The following is a 14,136-nucleotide window of genomic DNA, read 5'->3' on the forward strand; positions in this document are numbered from 1 at the left end:
TACAGAATCACACAGTGTTCAGAGACTGCAATAATAATCAGGGTCCTCTGTCCTTCACTATCAACAGATATGAGTTTAATCCATAACATTCAGCTTCAAGTCTAGTGACCATCAACCCAAGTGTCACAAACAGAACAGTGGAAATTAACCAGATTGTCACAAACAGAACAGTGGAAATCATGTGTTTTACAGAAAGGAAAATATATAAATATGCTAAACATTGTGTGAATCTTTAAACTGATTATGAACTTTATTCATCTTAAATATTCACATTACACAGTCAATTCAGGAAGTGAACTTAAATTCCAATTCAATTTAAAGAACGATACAGAGAGATAGAGAGAGATAGAGAAAAAGAGAGGGAGGGGTCTGACTGGACGGATCCTTAAATAGGAGAGTTGGGAGAGGTAGAACTCAACTCACAGGCAGGACAGAGAGAGAGAGAGAGAGAGACCCAGTGAAGACCTTTGAAGATCTCTGAAGAAGTGAAGCTACAACTGAAGATTTCAGAAGGTGAGATTTCAACATCTGTTCATCTAATACTGTACCTGAGTGCATCCCAAATGGCACCCTGTTCCCTTTGTAGTGCACTACTTTTGACAAGGGCCCATAGTGAATATGTGTCCCTGGTCATATGTAGCTCTGGTCAAAAGTAGTGCACAACTTAGGGAAAAGGGTGCTATTTGGAAACTCGGTCCTGTGGACCCCAATGGGTGCACGTGTTGGACCGAGTTTGGGAAACGCTGTGCTAAGGAATTCAAGTCTGCTGCCAAACTCAGGTCTCATGTCTTCAACCAAGTACAGTAGATTATCTTAGCACACAGGAATATGTACGCTCCGCTTGGGGTCCCCAGGACCGAGTTTAGAAAACGCTACCTTAGCAGTTGCATACGTTATATACATAGCATAGGGTTTCCCTGACCTCCCAAGTACCCCCAGCCGCTCCACTGATTTGATATATTCCAGTACAAGCACAGCTGATTCAGCTAATCACCAAGCCGTTCATTAGTTGAATCTGCTCTGATGTGAAAGTACTGGAACACATCTGATAAGTGGAATGGCTGGAGGTCCACTTGGAATAAAGGGTTCCAAAAGGGTTCTTCAGGTGTCCCCATATGAGAACCCTTTAGGTTCCAGGTAGAACCCTTTAGGTTCCAGGTAGAACCCTTTAGGTTCCAGGTAGAACCCTTTAGGTTCCAGGTAGAACCCTTTAGGTTCCAGGTAGAACCCTTTTGGTTCCAGGTAGAACCCTTTAGGTTCCAGGTAGAACCCTTTTGGTTCCAGGTAGAACCCTTTTGGTTCCAGGTAGAACCCTTTCGGGTGCCATGTAGAACCCTCTGTAAACCGTCTGTGAAAGGGTTCTACATCGAACCCCAAAAGGTTTCTTCCTGGAATGAAAAAGTTTATACCTGGAGCCAAAAAGGGTTCTTCAAGTGGTTCTCCAACAGGGACAGTCGAAGAACACCCTTTAGGTTCTAGATATCACCTTTTTTCTAACAGTGTACTCAACTACAGGTTAGGGGAACACTGCACTCCCCTAATCTCTGAAGTACTCTCTGAATTGGTCTTGACGGCTTCTCTCTTTTACTGTCTTGTTGTCTGTGTGTCTGTCTCTCTCTCTCTATCTCTCTCTCTCTCTCTCTCTCTCTCTCTCTCTCTCTCTCTCTCTCTCTCTCTCTCTCTCTCTCTCTCTCTCTCTCCCCTCCCGTCTCTCTCTCTCTGTCTGTCTCTCTCTCTCTCTCTCTCTCTCTGTCTCTGTCTGCTTCTCTCTCTCTCTCTCTCTCTCTCTCTCTGTTCTCTCTCTCTCTCTCTCTCTCTCTCTCTCTGTCTCTCTCTCTCTCTCTGTCTCACCCCCCCTCTCTCTCTCTCTCTCTCTCTCTCTCTCTCTCTCTCTCTCTCTCTCTCTCTCTCTCTCGCTCTCTCTCTGTCTCTCTCTCTCTCTGTCTCTGTCTCACTCCCCCCCTCTCTCTCCGTTCTCTCTCTCTCTGTCTCTCTGTCTCTCTCTCTCGCTCTCTCTCTCTCTCTCTCTCTCCCTGTCTCCCTGTCTCTCTCTCTCTCTCTTTCTCTCTCTCTCTCTCTCTCTCTCTCTCTCTCTCTCTCTCTCTCTGTCTCTCTCTCTCTCTGTCTCTCTCTCTCTCTCTCTCTCTCTCTCTCTCTGTCTCTCTGTCTCTCTCTCTCAGGAGACTATCACCATGGCGATGCTGACCACTCTTCTGCTTCTCAGCGCTCTCGTTGCTCTGGGAGATGCAAGGGGTAGCAGAGGTATTCTGATCAAAGGTTTTAGTGACCTTAACACAACACCTAGGTTTTGGGGTGAGAGTCACTGGACCCAGGTTCCTGGTTGGGGCTCCCCCTGTATTCACTAAAATATAATTCTATACAGGTCTGTTGTGGTTTCATAGTTCTGAAACTGATCTAGGGCTCTATTCAATCCGCATCGTTCAGCTTTACAGAGTGATTGAAATTTAAAAGCAATGTTCCCTCTTTAGCAGAGACTGCATTCACGGTTAACGCTGCAATCTGAAATTACTTTTAATTTTCTATCGCGTATTCTGTAACTCTTCAGCTTTACATATTGAATCGAGACCCAAGTCTTTAAAAGCATGTCTCAATCTTCCCTCTGTCCTTGTCTCTCTTTTGTTGTAGGGGATCGGCATGATCGGCATGATCGGTCTGACTCGAAGGAACACAGTTCTCCTCCGAAAGTATCGGCATGATCGGTCTGACTCGGAGGAACACAGTTTTCCTCCGAAGTATCGGCATGATCGGTCTGACTCGGAGGAACACAGTTCTCCTCCAGAGTATCGGCATGATCGGTCTGACTCAGAGAGGGAACACAGTTCTCCTTAAGTATCGGCATGATCGGTCTGACTCGGAGGAACACAGTTCTCCTCCGGAAGTATCGGGCATGATCGGTCTGACTCGGAGGAACACAGTTCTCCTCCGAAGTATCGGCATGATCGGTCTGACTCGGAGGAACACAGTTCTCCTCCGAAGTATCGGCATGATCGGTCTGACTCGGAGGAACACAGTTCTCCTTGGGCATCGCATGATCGGTCTGACTCGGAGGAACACAGTTCTCCTCCGAAGTATCGGCATGATCGGTCTGACTCGGAGGAACACAGTTCTCCTCCGAAGTATCGGCATGATCGGTCTGACTCGGAGGAATACATTTCTCCTCCGAAAGGTGAGAAACATTTTATCGAGAACCTGATATGCAAACTGCCAACCGGTAAAATGTCAGTTTATGTGATAAAACAAGCAAGCAATGTGTAGAGAATCATTGTAACATCTTAACCACTGTGAAATATATTTTCCATAACCAACAACATTGTGTTTTCAGCTGTTTGAAGCCGTCATACAAAACCCGAAAGTTAAAGACGAAAAAATTGAAATTTAAGAATAAAGCATAGAAATAGCGCACATAGAACAGATATAGCTGCTTCTTAGACTTGACTTCAATGAGAATGATAGATCCATAACTCACATTTCTATGTGAATTTAGTCAGGTCGCCCAAAAAGTTACATATTGCAGATATAACGGACTCAAAGTGAATCGGTCATTTTTCAACAACACGTGGTTAGCCATGGGGTTTTGTTCAGTAACATCACAGCTGGAACGCACTTTTGACCAATTGTCTGGTGGGAACTAACCATTTCATAATGTTATTTAATGTGATCTCTCCCCCCTACAGAGCGTCATCGCAGAGTCTGCCCACATGGCTGGTCCAGATATGAGACACACTGCTATCACTACGTCCCCCTCGTGACCACATGGCCAGAGGCAGAGGTACCTGGACGTTTGCTGTCGATAATTGAGATCAGCTGTGTGGGTGATTTTAAGTATTGATGGTTTAAGGAGAGATCATCTGCTTATTTAAGGATTTTGGACACTGGCCACCGGCCGGGCTGGTAGACCTCAATTTCTACTAGCCAGGGTCCAAAATGTGCTATGTGATAATGGAAAAGACAATAATTGACCTGCATCTTGGGCTAGTTGGAAACATTTTCTACAAGCCTGGTCTGAAAAGCACTAGCCTTGGGCTAGCTGGGATGCTATCTCCATCCCTGTCTGGTGGCCATACATTGTTGCAGTTGACTCTGTAGGTTTAGTCTGTGTTCAACAGGGTTGAGAAACTATAACATGATGTGCTAGTCCTTCTGTTAACCTTTACATTCTACCTCTGTTTAATTCTCTCTCTCTCCTCTCTTTCCTCTCTCTCTCTCTCTCTCTCTCTCTCTCTCTCTCTCTCTCTCTCCTCTCTCTCTCTCTCTCCTCCTCTCTCTGTCTGTCTCTCTCTCTCTCTGTGTCTCTCTCTCCTCTCTCCCCTCTCTCTCTCTCTCTCCTCTATCTCTCTACCTCTCTCTCTCCAGAGGAAATGTTTGCTCTTGGGAGGTAATTTGGCATCAGTGCACAGCCTTCCCCAGTATCGTTTCCTTCAGTCTCTCATCCAAGAGAGTAGAGTTCAGCGCACCTGGATTGGAGCCTACGATGCAATGAAGGTCAGAAGCTCTCTGTTCATCACTCATGAAACATATAAGATGCATTGATTCTTGATGAATCTGAGATTGGTTACATTTCTCCAGGCCCATCCCTCAGCTTTTACCCAAACAGTGGTGGGTTGCCAATTAGTTATTTTCCAATTCCCAGATTGCCCCTTTAAAGACAGTAATTACAATGTAAATATATAGTGTTTACTGTGTGCTGGGGATGCATCCTCCTATGTGCTCTGTAGGAGGGTCTTTGGCTGTGGAGTGACGGGTCCAGGTTTAACTACCAGAACTGGGCCCCGGGGAAACCCTCTAACTACAACCATGGTTTTGTGAAGGACATCACGAATGGCCGGGGGCATTGCATGGAGATGAACTGTGGAGGTACAATGCTGTCACCAGAGTACTCTCCCTCACATTATACATCAAACAATTGGATAGTTGTAAAATACATCTTAAAGGGAATTTGTTCCTTTATTAGCTACATATTTATAAAACCAACATAGATACAATACCTACCTTTCTGTGTTTCTCTCTTTCCCAGCTTCCCGCGCCAGAATGATGCCCCTGCTGGTTTAAACTTCCCTTCCTGTGTTCCAGAAAGCTGTGATGTCCACATTTTAGGAGAGAATACATTGGAGAGGCTCTCAGCATATGAAATTGTTTTAAATAAAGGCACAGTCTGCAATATTACCTTTTGTTCAGTGGTCGTTTATATAAAACACCAGCTGGAGATAATTATGAAACTCTGTGGTGTGAAGGTCCAAATAACATACTTGGTGAATGAAATGTTCAACAGTTGCTTCTCACTTTGTAATACTTTTAATTGTCGTAGAAATGTTCTATATTTTCATAGTCAAACCAGATATGACCAATTCTACAATAACACATTTGATGTAAATCACCATCATCACCATCATCACCATCATCATCTTCATCATCACCATCACCACCATCATCATCATCACCATCATCAACACCATCATCATCATCATCATCATCATCACCATCACCATCATCGTCATCATTACCATCATCATCATCACCATCAGGGTTAATGGTTACTGAACTGTTGTCCACTCCAGCCAAACTAGAACAAGGAGGATCTGATTTGGGGAGCATATTCTGCCACCTTGTGGTCATTCATCAGTTCTAAAAACACACACACTATTTTTTCTTCTACTGGTATTCAATGACTGTCACGATCGTTATATGAAACGGACCAAGGCGCAGGGTGATAAACGTACATCTTTTAATGAGTACTTTAACATATACAACAAAACAACAAAAGCGATACGTGAAGTCTAAAGGTTCACCAACACAAACCTATACAGAACAAGATCCCACAATTAACTGTGCCAAACAGGCTGCCTAAGTATGGTTCCCAATCAGAGACAACGAGAAACAGCTGCCTCTGATTGGGAACCACCTGGCCAACATAGATCCACACGAACTAGAACAAAACATAGAAAATACAACATAGACAATCCACACCCTGGCTCAACATATTAGAGTCCCCAGAGCCAGGGCGTGACAGTGACCCCCAAAGGCGCGGACTGCGACCACGCCCAACTAAACCCAACAGGGGAGGGGCTGGGTGGGCATTCCGCCTCGGAGGCGGATCCGGCTCAGGGCGTGACCACCACTCTCTCGCTACCCGTCCGTAGCGCCCCTGGTCTGGTCCCGCCTCGTTATTACCTCGACTAACCTGGTCCGGCCTGTTCCCGGCCTGATCCTGCTCCCCGCACCAAGCCTGTGGTGCGCGTCGCCAGCCCGGTCCGGCCTGTTCCTGCCCCTCGCACCAAGCCTGTGGTGCGCGTCGCCAGCCCGGTCCGGCCTGTTCCTGCTCCCCGCACCAAGCCTGTGGTGCGCATCGCCAGCCCGGTCCGGCCTGATCCTGCTCCCCGCACCAAGCCTGTGGTGCGCGCCGCCAGCCCGGTCCGGCCTGTCCGGCCTGTTCCTGCCCCTCGCACCAAGCCAGTGGTGCGCGTCGTCAGCCCGGTCCGGCCCGTTCCTGCTCCCGCGCCAAGCCAGTGGTGCGCGGTCGCCAGCCCGGTCGGCCCGTTCCTGCTCCCCGCACCAAGCCTGTGGTGCGCGTCGCCAGCCCGGTCCGGCCCGTTCCTGCTCCCCGCACCAAGCCAGTGGTGCGCGTCGTCAGCCCGGTCCGGCCCGTTCCTGCTCCCCGCACCAAGCCAGTGGTGCACGTCGTCAGCCCGGTCCGGCCCGTTCCTGCTCCCCGCACCAAGCCAGTGCTGCGCGTCGTCAGCCCGGTCCGGTCCGTTCCTGATCCCCGCACCAAGCCAGTGGTGCGCGTCGTCAGCCCGGTCCGGCCAGTTCCTGCTCCCCGCACAAGCCTGTGCTGCGGCGTCGTCAGCCCGGTCCGGTCCGTTCTGATCCCCGCACCAAGCCAGTGGTGCGGCGTCGTCAGCCCGGTCCGGCCAGTTCCTGCTCCCGCACCAAGCCAGTGGTGCGCGTCGTCAGCCCAGTCCGGCCTGTCCTGCTCCCCGCACCAAGCCAGTGGTGCGCGTCGTCAGTCCGGCACAGCCCGTGCCTGAGCAATCCGCTCCACCGGTGTCCAGTCCAGCTCCGGCCAGCGGGGCCAGACCAGACCAGGGGCGCTACGGATGGGTAGCGAGAGAGTGGTGGTCACGCCCGGGCCGGATCCGCCTCCCGAGGCGGAATGCCCACCCGGCCCCTCCCTGTTGGGTTTAGTTGGCGCTGTCGCAGTCCGCGCCTTTGGAGGGGGGTTACTGTCACGCCCTGGCTCTGGGGACTCGTATATGTTGAGCCAGGGTGTGGATTGTCTATGTTGTATTTTCTATGTTTTGTTCTAGTTCGTGTGGATCTATGTTGGCCAGGGTGGTTCCCAAGCAGAGGCAGCTGTTTCTCGTTGTCTCTGATTGGGAACCATACTTAGGCAGCCTGTTTGGCACAGTTAATTGTGGGATCTTGTTCTGTATAGGTTTGTGTTGGTGAACCTTTAGACTTCACGTATCGTTTTGTTGTTTTGTGGTATATGTTAAAGTACTCATGGTGCGCGACGCGCACCACTGGCTTGGTGCGGGGAGCAGGAACGGGCCGGACCGGGCTGACGACGCGCACCACTGGCTTGGTGCGAGGGGCAGGAACAGGCCGGACCGGCTGGCGACGCGCACCACAGGCTTGGCGCGGGGAGCAGGATCAGGCCGGACCGGGCTGGCGACGCGCACCACAGGCTTGGTGCGGGGAGCAGGAAACAGGCCGGACCGGGCTGGCGACGCGCACCACAGGCTTGGTGCGGGGGAGCAGGAACAGGCCGGACCGGGCTGGCGACGCGCACCACAGGCTTGGTGCGGGGAGCAGGAACAGGCCAGGAACAGGCTGGACCAGGTTAGTCGAGGTAATAACGAGGCTATATACAGGGGGTACCGGTACTGAGTCAATGCGCCGGGTACAGGTTAGTCGAGGTAATAACAAGGCTATATACAGGGGGTACCGGTACTGAAAACACTGCTACTCCTACTGCTCTCTCCTCGTCTGACCATGTGTTCTCGCATACCCCGAGAGCATCTGGTCAGCGGGGTGGTGGCACAGGAATCCTCATCTCTCCCAAGTGGACATTCTCTTTTTCCCCTGACCCATCTGTCTATCTCCTCATTTGAATTCCATGCTGTCACAGTCACTAGCCCATTCAAGCTTAACATCCTTGTCATTTATGTGTTTGTAGTTGTATTAGTGGTATGGGGCTTTATGTGTAGTTGTATTAGTAGTATGGCACTGTGTGTGTAGTTGTATTAGTAGTATGTGGCTGTATGTGTAGTTGTTTTAGTATTATAGGGTTGTGTGTGTAGTTGTATTAGTAGTATAGGGCTGTGTGTGTAGTTGTATGTGTGGGTAGTTGTATTAATAGTTTGGGGATGTGTGTGTAGTTGTTATAGTAGTAGTATAGATATGTGTGTAGTTGTATTAGTAGTATTGGGCTGTATGTGTAGTTGTATTTGTAGTATGGGGCTATGTGTGAAGTTGTATTAGTAGTATAGGGCTGTGTGTGTAGTTGTATTAGTAGTATGGGGCTGTGTGTGTAGTTGTATTAGTAGTATAGGGCTGTGTGTGTAATTGTGTGTGTAGTTGTATTAGTACTATAGGGCTGAGTGTGTAGTTATGTTAGGAGTATAGGGCTGTGTTTGTAGTTGCGTTAGTAGTATACGGCTGTGTTTGTAGTTTTGTTAGTAATATGGGGCTATCTGTGTTGTTGTATTAGTAGTAAAAGGCAGTGTCTGTAGTTGTATTAGTGGTATTTGGCTGTATGTGTAGTTGTATTAGTAGTATAGGGCTGTGTGTGTAGTTGTATTAGTAGTATAGGGCTGTGTGTGTAGTTGTATTAGTAGTATTTGTATGTGTCTGTAGTTGTATTAGTAGTATAGGGCTGTGTGTGTAATTTTGTGTGTAGTTGTATTAGTACTATAGGGCTGAGTGTGTAATTGTGTTAGGAGTATAGGGCTGTGTTAGTAGTTTTGTTAGTAATATGGGGCTATTTGTGTTGTTGTATTAGTATTAAAAGGCAGCGTCTGTAGTTGTATTAGCGATATTTGGCTGTATGTGTAGTTGTGTTAGTATTATAGAAATGTGTGTGTAGTTGTGTTAGAAGGTTTGGGATGTGTGTGTAGTTGTATTAGTAGTATGGCGTTGTCTGTGTAGTTGTATTAGTATTATAGGGCTGTGTGTGTAGTTGTATTAGTAGTATAGGGATGTGTGTAGTTGTATTAGTAGTAAAGGGCTTTGTGTGTAGTTTGTGATGTCACGAGAGGCTACACAGCTTTCAGCGGGATTGCTCAAGTAGTGCAAGGAGACCAGGTTCAACCAAAACAAGGATTTTATTAAAGGTCTTGGGAAACTAACGAAAGTATAACACAATTCTGTTCTCTGGTGGCTCTTAAGGGTTAACAGTTCAGGGATGTCTCTTCCACATCCAAAATCATAACTCTCTCTCGCTCAAATAACTTTTCCCCAGCCTTACTGTATTCCACGTTGCAGCTAGTGGCCAACCCAGCAAAACGTCCTTCCAAAATCCCACACGTATTTCCACAGGTGCATATATCCAAAGGTGAGTATTTCCCAAAGGTAAGTATCTCCAAATCCTTATATTCCTCATGGAAGTGGACGTGCAGCACTCTTGTCCTCCAGAGAGCCCAGGTTGGAGACTGTGTCTCTTCACTTCAACAAACCTTCAGCTCATCAGCTCCTGATTGGTTTCAGCTGCGTGGGAAGATTGGCCATGAGGGTTGGAGTTCCCGACCATACCAGCAGATGGAGCCATAGCTGTCTGGGTTTGCAGCCATCTCAGGGGGATGTAACGTCCCTCCAGGACACAGCCTCTCGTGACATCACACATCCCCCTCCTCGGGACCGACGTCCTCGTCGGGTAAAGGCAGCGAAGAAGGCATCACGCCGGGAGAGGGCGTCCGCATTGCCGTGGTGCTTGCCAGACTGCTCTCTCTTCAACTCCTCCAACTCTAGGACCAGGGACTCAGCCTCCTGTTGTCTCTCCTTGAGTTTCTTACTGAACTGCATCAGCCTTGGTTTTAGCAGAGTTTAGCTTCTGTTGAGCAGCTTTCAGTTCCTTCTCTCTCTCTGCCTCCGCATTCTTCATCTTGTTCTCCAACACCTTGTACTTCTCCTCTGCCTTCTTCTGGACCTCCTTACTACTGCGCAGGGTCTCCTCACACTCCTCGATGGTCCTGCGCAGCCTCTCCAGCTCCTCCTGTTGCTTATGGAAGGAGCTCTGTTGGAGTTTAGCCTGGAGGATATCTAACTCTTCTGTCTTCATGTCTAACTGTTGCTTTAACAAACGATACCTCTCAGCGGTCCCTTCCAGACCAGACAGTTCTTTGTCCAGATTCGTAGCTCCGTCTCTGTGTCGGTCTGGGCACCTGCCATCCCTATCAGAGCCCGGGCGGGAGTGAGTAATTCGGAGGATTGCACGGAGCCTTCCCAGGATGAGTCTTGCCTCTCCGTTTCCGAGGTACTCGGGTTATCCTCTCCTGAGACTCTCTCCAGAGTGGGTAAAAGGCTGGGCAGTCTCGTCCAATTGGGACAGGGACGGGGAGGGAATCAACCACCCCGCCGTCGTGTGTATGGTTTCCCGTGTGCTGGTCATTGTAAGTTCAGTAATGGAGTATTCTCTGGTGTCCCCATGGACACAGGAAACTGGGAGGACTTTCCCGGTCAGACACGTTAGGCCCACCAAATCCTTACGCACCAGGGTGGCCCGGCTACCAGAATCCAGTAAGGCCTCCACATCATGGTGATTCACAGTTACCGGGCAGGTGGGGGGGGTCGATCTGGGCCGCCATCTACGACTCCCAAGAGCGAGGCAAAACGGTGTGTGGGTGCTGAGCTGGAGGACTCCCGCAGTGGGCATAGGTTCATCGGCTGGTTTCCCACACTGCCAGGAGATATGTCCCATCTCCCCACACCGGTAACACTGTCGAGTTTCCCCCCTCCTGGTGTACCTTCTTGGACCCGCCTGGTTTCTGGCTCCCCCTGGAGCCGGGATAAGTCCTGACGTGGCTGGGTTCGAGACCTTGGGGGTCCTTTGGACGGGTTCTTCCCATTTGTGGTGGGGCCGCACTCCTGGGGTCTTTTCGGGAAGCATTCAGCATCTCCGCTGTGGCCTGGTACTTTTCCGCAGCTTCCACGGTCGGATCGCCGTGGTCAAGGCCTGTTGACTGATGAACCGTTTTGCCTCATAAGGCAGGGGCGCGTAGGTAACGATCCACCACAACGGCCTCCACCACCGCCGCTGCTGTATTCTCTGCGGATCCAGCCATTTCCCTTGCGATTCGGACAAGTTCATGCATCTGCGCCCGAGAGGTTGGTCTGGTTGGAAGGTCCAGCTGTGAAAGCGCTGGGCCATACCAAACTTTGTGAGTCCATATCTGCGGAGGATCTCAGACTTCAGGGCATCATAGTCAGTAACCTGGTCAGGGCCCAGGTCCCGGACAGCATTCAGCGATTCCCCGGTTAGAAGGGGGCTAACAGACCAACCCACTGTTGCTTGGGCCAGGCTTCCTAGTGGCCGTGGCCTCAAATGCATGCAGGTATGCCTCAATGTCATCGGTAGCTCCCATCTTAGATATAAAGTCACTTGCCTTTATTGGGCGGGTATTTGGACAACCCTCTGTCTCTGCAACTGCAATTCCTCTGCCTTCAGAAGGTTGGCTTTCTTTTGCTCCTCCAAGAGAGCCACGTTTGCTTGCATCTGGGCTTGCTGGCCAGCAACAAGGGCTTTTCAATATGTCCTCCATTTCAGTCGGCGGGAGCCTACGGCCAACTTGGAAAACTGGGTGATCAAACCTCGGTATCCTCCTCTGACATGCACTATTAACGCTTGAACATGCCCGATTCTCCACCATCTGTGATGTCACGAGAGGCTACACAGCTTTCAGCGGGATTGCTCAAGTAGTGCAAGGAGACCAGGTTCAACCAAAACAAGGGGATTTTATTAAAGGTCTTGGGAAACTAACGAAAGTATAACACAATTCTGTTCTCTGGTGGCTCTTAAGGTTAACAGTTCAGGGGATGTCTCTTCCACATCCAAAATCATAACTCTCTCGCTCAAATAACTTTTCCCCAGCCTACTGTATTCCACGTTGCAGCTAGTGGCCAACCCAGCAAAACGTCCTTCCAAATCCCACACGTATTTCCACAGGTGCATATATCCAAAGGTGAGTATTTCCCAAAGGTAAGTATCTCCAAATCCCTTATATTCCTCATGGAAGTGGACGTGCAGCACTCTTGTCCTCCAGAGAGCCCAGGTTGGAGACTGTGTCTCTTCACTTCAACAAACCTTCAGCTCATCAGCTCCTGATTGGTTTCAGCTGCGTGGGAAGATTGGCCATAGAGGGTTGGAGTTCCCGACCATACCAGCAGATGGAGCCATAGCTGTCTGGGTTTGCAGCCATCTCAGGGGGGATGTAACGTCCCTCCAGGACACAGCCTCTCGTGACATCACAAGTTGTATTAGTGTTATATGGCTGGTTGTGTAGTTGTATTAGCAGTATAGGGCTGTGCGTGTAGTTGTGTTAGTAGTTTGTGGCTGTATGTGTACTTGTATTAGTAGTATGGGGCTGTGTGTGTAGTTGTATTAGTAGTATAGGGCTGTGTGTTTAGTTGTATTAGTATTATGGGGCTGTGTGTAGTTGTATTAGTAGTATCGGTCTGTGTGTGCGAGTGTGTGTGTGGTTGTATTTGTAGTATAGGGCAGTGTGTGTAATTGAGTGTGTGTGCTATTAGTAATATAGGGCTGTGTGTGTAGTTGTATTAGTAGTATGGGGCTGTGTGTGTAGTTCTATTAGTAGTATGGGGCTGTGTGTGTAGTTGTATTAGTAGTATAGGGCTGTGTGTGTAGTTGTATTAGTAGTATGGGGCTGTGTGTGTAGTTGTGTTAGTAGTATGGGGCTGTGTGTGTAGTTGTATTAGTAGTATGGGGCTGTGTGTAGTTGTATTAGTAGTATGGGGCTGTGTGTGTAGTTGTATTAGTAGTATGGGGCTGTGTGTGTAGTTGTATTAGTAGTATGGGGCTGTGTGTGTAGTTGTATTAGTAGTATGGTGCTGTGTGTGTAGTTGTATTAGTAGTATGGGGCTGTGTGTGTAGTTGTATTAGTAGTATGGGGGCTGTGTGTGTAGTTGTATTAGTAGTATGGGGCTGTGTGTGTAGTTGTATTAGTAGTATGGGGCTGTGTGTGTAGTTGTATTAGTAGTATGGGGCTGTGTGTGTATTTGTAATAGTAGTATGGGGATGTGTGTGTATTTGTATTAGTAGTATAGGGCTGTGTGTGTAGTTGTATTAGTAGTATAGGGCTGTGTGTGTAGTTGTATTAGTACTATAGGGATGTGTGTGTAGTTGTATTAGTAGTATGGGGCTGTGTGTGTAGTTGTAATAGTTGTATGGGGCTGTGTGTGTAGTTGTATTTGTAGTATGGGGCTATGTGTGAAGTTGTATTAGTAGTATAGGGCTGTGTGTGTAGTTGTATTAGTAGTATGGGGCTGTGTGTGTAGTTGTATTAGTAGTATAGGGCTGTGTTTGTAGTTGCGTTAGTAGTATACGGCTGTGTTTGTAGTTTTGTTAGTAATATGGGGCTATCTATGTTGTTGTATTAGTAGTAAAAGGCAGTGTCTGTAGTTGTATTAGTGGTATTTGGCTGTATGTGTAGTTGTATTAGTAGTATAGGGCTGTGTGTGTAGTTGTATTAGTAGTATAGGGCTGTGTGTGTAGTTGTATTAGTAGTATTTGTATGTGTCTGTAGTTGTATTAGTAGTATAGGGCTGTGTGTGTAATTTTGTGTGTAGTTGTATTAGTACTATAGGGCTGAGTGTGTAATTGTGTTAGGAGTATAGGGCTGTGTTAGTAGTTTTGTTAGTAATATGGGGCTATTTGTGTTGTTGTATTAGTAGTAAAGGCAGCGTCTGTAGTTGTATTAGCGATATTTGGCTGTATGTGTAGTTGTGTTAGTATTATAGAAATGTGTGTGTAGTTGTGTTAGAAGGTTTGGGATGTGTGTGTAGTTGTATTAGTAGTATGGCGTTGTCTGTGTAGTTGTATTAGTATTATAGGGGCTGTGTGTGTAGTTGTATTAGTAGTATAGGGATGTGTGTAGTTGTATT

General features: G+C 48.2%; 2 long non-coding RNA genes across 2 annotated transcripts; both read left to right on the plus strand.

Moving 5' to 3' along the window:
- Window positions 1–408: 408 nt before the first annotated feature.
- LOC123489645 lies at window positions 409–2,692 on the plus strand. Its single transcript, XR_006660579.1, has 3 exons — window positions 409–513; window positions 2,181–2,262; window positions 2,647–2,692. It is a non-coding gene; the product is annotated as an uncharacterized LOC123489645 (long non-coding RNA).
- Window positions 2,693–3,703: 1,011 nt separating this feature from the next.
- LOC123489644 lies at window positions 3,704–4,866 on the plus strand. The gene is made up of 3 exons (XR_006660578.1): window positions 3,704–3,790; window positions 4,375–4,503; window positions 4,737–4,866. It is a non-coding gene; the product is annotated as an uncharacterized LOC123489644 (long non-coding RNA).
- Window positions 4,867–14,136: the final 9,270 nt, after the last annotated feature.

The sequence above is a fragment of the Coregonus clupeaformis genome, unplaced genomic scaffold (genome assembly GCF_020615455.1).
Source record: "Coregonus clupeaformis isolate EN_2021a unplaced genomic scaffold, ASM2061545v1 scaf3110, whole genome shotgun sequence".
Classification (NCBI taxonomy): domain Eukaryota; kingdom Metazoa; phylum Chordata; class Actinopteri; order Salmoniformes; family Salmonidae; genus Coregonus; species Coregonus clupeaformis.